Below are 11164 nucleotides of genomic sequence, written 5' to 3' on the forward strand. Positions count from 1 at the left end.
TTCAATTATTGGAAAATAATGCACATCCAATTCGCATTGTGGTCACATCCCCTTTGGTGCACATTGTTTTCTAATAATTCAATGGCCTGTCATCATGAGTTATTCAGTATATAATTTTAACTATTTTATCTTACATTTTAAGGTCAAAGAAAAGTTGTTTAATCAAACCTATTTAAATATGAAATCTGATCCTTGTACATATTCTTAATTCCGCATTTGGTTTACCCATTGTATACATTTGTTGGACATTTAGCTTTCTTTAAAATATCTTTCTTTAATGTTCAACAAAATAAAGAAACTCATACCATTTTGTTGTTTTTAAGCATTTAAATAGTTTGGTTCCTGCTTATTTGTCAGATGTAACTGTGAAAAGAGCAGCCAGATATTTGTAATCATCATTAGTTAGTTAGTTTGTTAGTTAGTTAGTTAGTCAGTCCTTATGAAGTTCAGACTCAATTTAACATATTCAACAGGAGAAAGTCCTGAAATAAAATTATGGTAAGCACATTGATCACATAAAGTTTTGGTCCACTTTAGATGACTACAGTATGCACTTTGATGAATAATAATAATATTATTATTAATAATAATAATAATAATAATAATAATAATAATAATAATAATAACAAAACTAAATCCAGTGTTTAGCATCCTAGAGCCAATGAACATGAGTGACTCAGCATTTCTCACTTTAATACATGAACTCCTAGTGGCTAAAATACCAGCTTAAGCTGTTTCAAGAGATGAAATACTAAAGCTATTAATATGATTTTTTAAGATGACCTAAAAAAAATGTGTGGCAAGTTTAATCCAGCAATTAGCCATCACAGCTGCCAAAGAGACGTACCAGTAATATCTCATAATCAAAAAGATAATCATTATAGTTGCCAGTTATGGCCTCAATGATAACTGCAATGTAGTTTAATCTTCACCTGAAATCATAATGTGTGCATGTGTTCCATTGAAAGTAAAATTGTAAAACATGGATTGCTAACTTTCTACAATTAAGTAAGTTAATTGTTATGTTTTTTTTATGTTGTACGGAACAAAATATTTTTTTTAATATAAAGTTTAGATTAGGTAAAACATGTTTACTATTTAGCATGCTAATTGCTAGCATAATGCCAGTTTATAAGCACACATTAATGTCTTATTCTGTGTGGCATTTTGTAATATCTCTGACCTTATGCACAAATAGTTCATTCATTTTCCTTCGGCTTAGTGCAATGTTTATAAGGGATCGCCACAGCAGAATGAGCCACCAATTATTCTGGCATATGTTTTGCACAGCAGATTCTCTTACAGTCACGACACAGTACTGTGAAACACCCATACTTTTTCACATTCACACACACACACACTCATACACTACGGCCAATTTTGTTTTTACCCATTTCACCCGTTGAAACTGGAGCACTCGAAGGAAACTTGCAGAGAAACTCCACTCAGAAATGTCACCTGGCCCATCAGGGACTTGAACCAGTGACTTTCTTGCTATGAATGACAATGCTGTGACAATGCTAACCACTGTGCCACTGTGCCACCCTAAACATTTAACGTTTTTTTTTTTTACCATCAGAAAACTGCAATTAGGATTGATGTTAAATTTTAATGTTAGAAATATGAATGAAAATTTAAGTGTTACCTAATGTGTTAACATCAATTCTTTGTTACAAATGTGTTAAAAGCCCTCTATACTAAAATAACTACATTTATTCATTCATTTTTGTTTTAGCCACTTTATTAATCAGGGGTTGCCACAGCGGAATGAATCACCAACTTATCCAGCATATGTTTTATGCAGCAGATGCCCTTGCAGCCGCAACCCAGTTCTGGGAAAATAACTACATTGTGGTTACTCAAAAATTATAAGTGTGACCTAAATGTCCTAAGTTGTCCAAGATTTTTATCCTCTAGCTAAAATACCCTCATGGAAAGAACATAATGTTGTAATATTGTTGTCTGTTGTCAACCCCCTGCCGAACAGAGAGCACATGAGTACAGACCGACTGCAGAAATACAGCAGGTGTCTCTTGAACAGCCACTGGAGATCTGCCAGAGATGACAAACATCAGTCTCCACATCACACACACAGATTCACAGAGCACAGCCTCTCTGTTGTCTCAGCTTGGAACGTTTGACCTGTCCAGCTGAGTTAAGAGGTTTGATCCTTATGATCTTTTGACTTTATTAAGATCCTTCCCAGCACTGAACTCATGGAATCGACACAATATACTACGTTAACTCCTTCATATCCACAGAACTCCCAGTGCCTAAAAGGTCAAAAGTGTCTTGGGAAGGGGGAGGTGTTGTGATAAATTAACCAGGCTAACAGTTATTTACAATGAAAAATCTAACTTTTGGTCTTTTTTTATAATGGCTAAACTTTAAATAATGGCATGCTTTAAAAAGATACTTCACTGGAAAATGTATGTGTATACAAGAATATAAGTGTAAATGTATGGTGCTTTGCATCAAAGAAATGTTATTATTATTTTTTGTTTTCATGTTTTAGGGGTTGGGTCAATTTAACATAAATAAAACAGAAAATCTATGACATTTTAGGGCACCAATAAACCTTTTAGCTGTGTCCTCTCAGAAAAATAAGGTAAAAAAAATAAGGTTTTGTAATCTACAGAACAAACCACAGTTGTCAAATGACTTGCCTACTTATCCAAACACGACTAGTTAACATAACCTAGTTCAGTCTCAATAATTGCTAACCTAAATTGAAATTGTAGTGGATAACTAGTAGTTTTATTTTTCAAGCTGATCTTAAACGTTAGACCCTAAACTTGTAATTATCAGTCCTCTGATGTTTGTCACACACATACATGGTAATAAAACATGTGCAAAGAGTAATAATTGTTGTGTTTCACAAACATCACAAAGCTAGTCTGAGTAAAGCAAAGATGTAAACTGCAAGAACTGGAGTGAGACGTTTAAAGCCGTAATTATACAGTATAAGTGGCTTAAACAGACAGGTATACTGTAACTGAGCACAGACCAATTAGACAGCTATGTGCCTACGTGACAAATCTCAGAAGCAGAATTTAACAAGTTTAGACACACAAAGGTTGTCACAGAGAATTAACCATCTGTATTTTCACCATGTATTTCGCTATTGCTAAGTGTAAATAATAAAATAATAGATTAATAAATAAATAAGATTAATAAAAGAAATTAAATTTTTTAAAAGAAAGTCAATTTCCTAGTGATGCGTTGCAGTTGCAAGGGCCACTTCTGCTGCATAAAACATATGCCGCATAAGTTGGTGGTTCATTCAGCTGTGGCGACCTCAGATTATGAAAAGGGACTAAGCCAAAAAGAAAATGAATGAATAAACGAATTAATGAATAAAAGTCAAATTTTGTGTAATTAAACAAAACTGTTGAAATGTGATTAACTGATTAAAATTAAAGCAACAAAACATGTGTTGTCATGACTTTTTGTGATTATTTTTTAAAGTGTAGTGTGTAAAACATTTTACAGAAAAAAGTAAAAATAAAGTTCTTGAAATAAATGCATCATAATGGGGCTCTATTATAGAAAATGTGCTTAAATAAATAAATCATTTTGAATATTTTGATTATAGAAAAGAAGCATTCTAAACAAACCAATAAATAAATATGATGTATGAGCATAAATGTTAGACTAATAAAAGTAGAAATTCTGTGTAAGCATAATGTATTTTGTTTGTAATCATCAGCTTTAACCTGAGATCATTTTTCAATACAATAAATAAAATAGCAGTAGATCCCCACACATTCACATGCAAAACAAATCACACATTTTCACAGCTGGATTTTAGTCAAGAGTTTCCATCAGACTGTGACTCTACTAAGTAAAACATAGCCAATACTTTTGGCATCTTACGTAAGTTTTGTCATCAACAAAACCCCAAAGCAAACGTTGTCTCTGTGTCACAAGACTTGGCAGAATGAAGGCATCTGTTCAATATAAAATCCAGGAAATGTTCGTCAGTTCCCAGAATACAATCATGGGGTAGAGAGCGGTTTCAGTTTGGCACATTGTTGGTTTGGCATAAGATCTGATGATTGACTTGTTTGGGATCATCAGGTTTAAAACATCCCAGTATGCCAGTACAATGTCAGTCACTGACTTAATGAAAATAAAAGGGGCGAGCAAACTAAAGAGATTAACTTATGGTAGAAATTGCTTCAATTAAAAATGACAGTAAAAAGGAAAAAAAGGTTAAACGGTAATAATGTTGTGAATACTTTTCTATTTGGGTGGCATGGTGGCTCAGTGGTTAGCACTGTCAAATCCAGGGCTTGACATGAGCTCTTTTGATCACCAACCCCTGTGGCTAGTAGTTTTCCAGCGTTACTAGCCACTCTGCATTTTCACTAGCCACAATTTTGTTGTTGAGAAAATATTTTTATATGCATAAATATGACTTTGACATGGTAAAATGACTTGATTATGATTTTGTAGTATGTCCAAATGCCTCCTCATTCATTTCACTTGTTGTGTGCCGTATATGAGCAAATATGGTTTCATAATATATTGCAATTAGTTTTTATTTCATGTGACTTTTCAGAACTCAAAATTAAGGATTTACAAAATTTATCTCTGACCACACCAAACAATAATTAATTTTTAGCCACAAATTTTAAATGTGTTAAAACAAGCTAAATACATCGGTATTTTATCCTTTTTATTTAACAAAACATAAAAAAGCAAAGAAAACTTTTTAAAAAATGACTTTTTAAAAAATGGAATTGTCTAAATTAAAAATATACACAATAATCTGTCCTGGCTAAAGATCTTTCAGAGTTAATCTCATATTCAAACAATGTTATTGTAAAATAAATAATAATAATAATAATAATAATAATAATAATAATAATAATAATAATAATAATAATCATATTAATTTAATTATTAATCAATTAAACCATTGACAAAAATAACCATAAGTAAAAGAAAGCAGGTGACAAGCATAATGTGTGTGATAATAAAAGGATGATCACACACACATGGTTAAAGGTCAATTAATAATGTTTAAAGCAAAATCAACTGGTTCTGCTTACAAAAGACAAATTTGGAGCTCTTGAAAGCAGCAAGACTGTTGGTGCATGAGCATTACTTTTTGTCTAGTCTATTTGAAAAAGAATAAATCAGAGTTGCCTTTCAGGCACGGTTGCTTCACGCAAGTAAAGGGGAGCGCGCATGTGTTTTGAACAGTCGCGCGCATCACATCAGGTGTTATCTTGCACTCATTCAGCATTCTTCTGCTTTCTTTTGCTCGCGCAAACACAATTATTTTGTTTGTTGTGTTGCTTCTTGATTGTGAGATCCCATTTGCATGCATATTGGGTCACCTTTATTGTTGAACCCTACTTTTAAGAAAACCACAATTTCAAAATTATTTTCAACCAGCCAAAGTGGCTAGTAGGAGTGACTGTCTAACCCGCCAAAGCTGAAATCTACCTGCATTTGGTGGGTTGGCGGATGTTAATGTAAAGCCTTGGTCACGTCAAAGCAAGAAGGTCACTGGTTCGAGTCCTAGCTGGGTCAGTTTGCATTTCTGTGTGGAGTTTACATGTTCTCAATGTTCATGTGGGTTTCCTCAGGGTGCTATACGGTTCCCCCACAGTCCAAAGGCTAAATTGGGCTAAACTGGCTATGGTGTATGTGAATGAGTGTGAATGAGTGTGTATGGATGTTTCCCAGTACTAGGTTGCAGCTTGAAGGGCATCCGTTGCGTAAAACATTTGTTGGTATAGTTGGTGGTTCATTCCGCTGTGGCGACCTCTGAAATAGAGTAAGCAGAAGAAAAATTACTGTAGGAAGAAATATTGTTCTGTTTCTTGCCCAGATCAATCATTTTCATTAATATTATCTTGCAGTGTTGTTTGACCCTCAGAATGCCAGCAGCCTTTGATCAGCATTTTATGAATGAACAAAGCACCAGAGTTTTAGCTCACCATCTTGGATGGCCAGAGGAAAATTTATAGTAAATGTGTGAACCATCTCTTTAACTGTTACTCAATGGGTTTTCTGGTCCAACTGCTTTACAAAAAATGTACTGTAAGTCTTAAAGTAGCAGTTTCTTTTCATGTGAGTGGTCAAGTAATGGAACCTTAGTTTAGAGAATTTGGTCAGATGTCTGTGGTTAGGCAAATCCGAATACCAAAACACAACTAAAGGTCATTGCTGCCTTTTTTTTTTTTTTTTTTTGATTGTTTTGCAACGGTAGAGCCAAAAGAAGATTGTGAATAACAAGGTGCCAAAAAAAAAAAGTTAGTTACGTTATTAGGGATAGTTCACCCAAAAATTAAAATTTACTCACTATTTACTATTAACCTTTATGAGATAATTTGAAGAAAGCGGACCAGCAAGAAGATTGGGCCAGTTGGGGTGTCTGTGTGGAGTTTGCATTTACTCCCTGTGTTGCCAGTTTCCTCCAGTCCAAAGACATGTTCTGTACTATAGGTGAATTAAATCAGCAAGCTTTTTTTGTTTTTAAAAGATGTCTAAAAGTTGTCTAATAGATGTCTAAACACAGTTGTCTTGGCTAAAACAAGGCTAAATTTGGTCTGTCAGAGAAAATCGAATAGACTTTTTAGAATAGGCCAAAACTAGACTAGTCATCAAATAAACAGAAATGAATGAGTACAGGTATAAAGTCTGTCTAATCGGTCTGTTTGGTGACTAGTCTAGTTTTGGGCTATTCTTAGATGTTGATTAGATTTTCTCTGATAGCCCAAGTTTAGCCTTGTTTTAGCCAAGCTGTCTACGTTTAGATGTCTATTAGACTTATATTAAACACAAACTTGTTTGCTGGGAATAAGCTAAATTGGCCATAATGTATGAATGTGAATGTGAGAGTGTATGGGTGTTTCCCAGTGATGGGTTGCAGTCAGAAGGGCATCCGCTGCGTAAAACATATGATAGATAAGTTGCCGGTTCATTACCTGGATAAATAAAAGGACTAAGCAAAAGGAAAATTAATGATTGAATGAAAACATTGATTTACAACGTATAGGAAAAACAAATATTATGGAGGTCGATGATTACAGATTTTCGGCTTTCTTCAAGATATCTTCTTTTGTGTTCAACTGAAAAAAGAAACTGAATAAACTATTACTTTAAAATATTGTTCTCTCATTCTCTCAAATTCTTCCCTTGAACATTTTGAATAATCTGGGATCCAAATGGTATCATCATCATCGTCATCATCATCTTTAAATCCTACTTCATCATCATCATCATTGTCATCATCATCATTAGATCCTACTTCATTGTATTGGTAAAGGAAAAAGTGTCAGGTTTGAAAGAACATAAGAAGATGACAAGATGTTCAAGTTTTTCATGGCTATTTTCAGTTTTCACTTACACTCTTGTAAAACCCCACATACATTTTGTTTAGCCTGGATTATAGCTAATCACTCTTCCAATCTACATTTGTATGATAAGGAAATAAGTAACTAAAATAAAGTATGTGTGGTTGTGAAAACAAGGTAAGCTACACTTTCAAGGTAATGTACAATGACTACACTGTCAGTAAATCAATGAATTAAAACTTCCATGAAGCATTTTGACAATGTTGATAACGGGAATAAAATGATTTAATAAATAAAAAAAAATGAAATGTTAAAGATATTTGTTAGTGCATGTGTTTTTGTAATAAATGAAGACACAAATTGGTATAACATGTGACACAGATATTAAGAAATAAATTACACAGAATACTTTTTTTTTTTTTTTTGAAAATGTAGAAAGAGGTAGGGGAGAGTGGGGTAAGTTGAGCCACACTGTAAAAAAATAAAAAGTTGAGTTAAAATTTTTAAAGCAATCAGCTCCAATTTGTTTTGAGTTTATTAAGCTTCAGTTTCAATTTCCCAGTGTTGGGTTGCAGCTGAAAGGGCATCTGCTGTGTAAAACATATGCTGGATTGTTGGCGGTTCATTCCACTGTGGCAACCCCTGATTAAAAAAGAGACAGAGGAAAAGAAAATTGAATGAATGAATGAATGAATGAATGAATGAATGAATGAATGAATGAATGAATGCTTAGTGAGATGGTCAGCTCACCCCAAGGCTGGTCAGTTTACCCTCTGGCTCAGATCAATTTACCCCTAACCTGGGGCCACTTTTGATAATATGAATTATCCTCATTTTAAACTGAAAAGAAACATCCTGAAATTAAGTTAAATGTTTTAATTGTACTTCTGCCTCTTTTTCTCTGGTCATGAGCACCACACAAGTTTTAAAAATGCACTGTAAAAAGTCCAAATTTAATAAATAATAAAATGTAAAATAACTAAGTCTGAAACTTAATTAGGAACAACCAACTTACTAACAATGACCTGCTAACTAAATAATAAATGATGAAATGACATGTCAAATGCAAAACTTTTCAGACCTTTTATCATGTTTGGAAATTTTGTTTTGTCATCAGGCATCTCAGAAACAAAGTTGAGTCAACATATTAGGATTATTGTCCAAAAATTTGCACTGATTTTAGTATAGATGCTGAAAGCAACCAAGCCATGTTAAGAATGCAATAATATTATATTTCGTATTCCTGATGATACAGATATAATTGTACCAGTGGGGTTACGCATGTGGTGATATTTATTTTATTAATATATTAATATTAACAGTATTTAATGTCTGATCTGAATCATGCTGTTCACTTTAAGACATTGTAGTGATACTTTTGTTTTCCAGAAATAATACGTTGATTATATTTATAATTTCAACTTTTTCAAATATTCTATTGCATATTGAATATTGCAATATTTAGATACCTGTTGCAAACAAGCTTTGTGTTAACTTCAGCTTATAGATTGCTGCAAGTTTTTGACGTTGAGAATTTTTCAGCACATCACTCATTGGGAAAAACACCATTAAAACACTGGCTCAAGTTACTCCATAGCATGTTGGTAGTTTTGCCCCATAGTTCTTTGATAATTTAAACAAGAACTGAAACATACTATGCCCACTACAAAGTGAAATAATTAAACACTTTAAAATGCTTAATGTAAAAAAATAATAATAAGGAGATAAACTGCCTGAAATGTTCTCTGTTGTCAAAATGTTACAGGGCAAAATTATTATTTTTTTTGTAATTAAAATTATCATTGTTGTGAGCAAAAATTTGCACAAAAGCCTGATCTACCAAATGTGGTACAAAATAAATATCATGAAATAAAATGTGTTTTTTTAATTTATTTTATTTTTATTTTGCTAGAAGGTTTAATGAACATCTTAGTTTCAGAAAATTAGAACTTTCTGACTTTTTTTATATGTCAGGTCTTTCAGGGTTAACAAGCAAAAAAAAAAAAAAAAAACATTAGTATTAACCACTTCTACCACATGCCATGCTTCCCATTTTCATGGTCCAGCAGAATTGATGTATAGCTCCAAAAATTATGGTTACACGACAATATTTTGAAACGGTTACCTAGATACAGGGGTAGGCCAACATACCCACAGGATCATCTTCCCTACTATCCCCTATAGGGTTAGGTGTAGCTTTGTAAAGTATCTAAGAAAAAAAACATTACGCCTATGGATACACAAAACAAACCTATAAGTGTGTTGTTTATAAGATGCTTGCGTATTCCCGTCAAGAGCTTCAAAAAAAGTAGGCCTATTTTGGTAAACAGGCTGTGGCATAAATTAGTTAATTGCGCTCTCTGCTGCACAACCGTGGAATAACACGTTGTTTACTTCAGTTGGCTTAAATGTGGGTTTTAAACAAAAGCCAGGACTGGCGTGAGAGGAAAGAGAACAGAATGTGCTCTTTAATATAGAACAGGGCCTCCTCTTCATCATGAACAAAATATTTATGCTGGCCTTCAAAAAGTATGCAAACTTTAAATAAAAACGCACTTACATGCAGTCAACGTTTATTGGAAAATAAAAACTCAGGGGGTGTTCAGGTGGTTCGAAAGACCCACCCCAAAGGTCCAAAATTTACCCCATACATGAGGTCATTTGCTCTATTTTGACTGCTATGCCATCATAAATTGTGTAAACATCCAATCAAAAAAGGCTTTAGGACCAAGTGGAATCTTTGTCGCTTTGATGTGACTTCATCTAATCAGTTTTGGCAAATGCAAACAATTGTTTTACATGAGTCCAACATCCAGTTGTGCAGGAAAACATATTAAACTGATGTAAATGAGGTGTGAAGTGATTTTTCTCTACTGACGTACTGTATTGTTGTTAAATAGAGTAAACATTTTACAAGTAAATATTATTTTAAATCTTGGAGCCTATTCTTAAAAAAACGACAAATAAAATATTAAAATTAATTTAAAAACTAATTTGATTATTGTTATCCATGACCTTTCAAATGTACTTTTTTACAAGAGAGGCTATAAAAATCCTGAAGTTCTACATTATTATTAACATATTTTTTTTTCCTATTATACAAAGGGCCAGATTCTGACTGAGGAAAGTTAAATGTGCTGGCCTATTTGTTATTTACATATACGTATGAGGGTGAGGCAGTGGCGCAGTAGGTAGTGCTGTCGCCTCACAGCAAGAAGGTTGCTGGGTTGCTGGTTCGAATCTCGGATCAGTTGGTGTTTCTGTGTGGAGTTTGCATGTTCTCCCTGCCTTCACGTGGATTTCCTCCGGGTGCCCCGGTTTCCCCCACAGTCCAAAGACATGAGGTACAGGTGAATTGGGTAGGCTAAATTGACCGGTGTGTGTGTGTGTGTGTGTGTCTGGGTGGTTCCCAGAGATGGGTTGCGGCTGGAAGGGCATCCACTGTGTAAAAAAAACTTGCTGGATAAATTGGCGGTTCATTCCGCTGTAGCAACCCCGGATTAATAAAAGGACTAAACCGACAAGAAAATGAATGAATGAATATACTACAGTTCTTAATTCAAAACAGATTCCTATTTTATTACAATGAAATATGATGTAATTAATTTTGCATTCATATTTCTTTAATCTTTTTTTGTTTGGTACATCAACAAGTGTGGTTGTGATGTGGTGTGATGACCATTTGACAGGCTATCCAGCTAAAAATAGTGCTTAAAAATGTCACTAAAGAGCAGTATTTAAATCTCACAATTAAATAGAAAATAAAGTAAATAACTGCAAAAAAAAGTCCATTCCAGTTCATCTCACTTTACAGCAACACAACAAAAAATCATTTTAATCTACACGTTATT

The sequence above is a fragment of the Danio rerio genome, chromosome 6, assembly GCF_052040795.2.
Source record: "Danio rerio strain M-AB ecotype USA chromosome 6, GRCz13ab, whole genome shotgun sequence".
NCBI classification, from domain to species: Eukaryota; Metazoa; Chordata; class Actinopteri; order Cypriniformes; family Danionidae; genus Danio; species Danio rerio.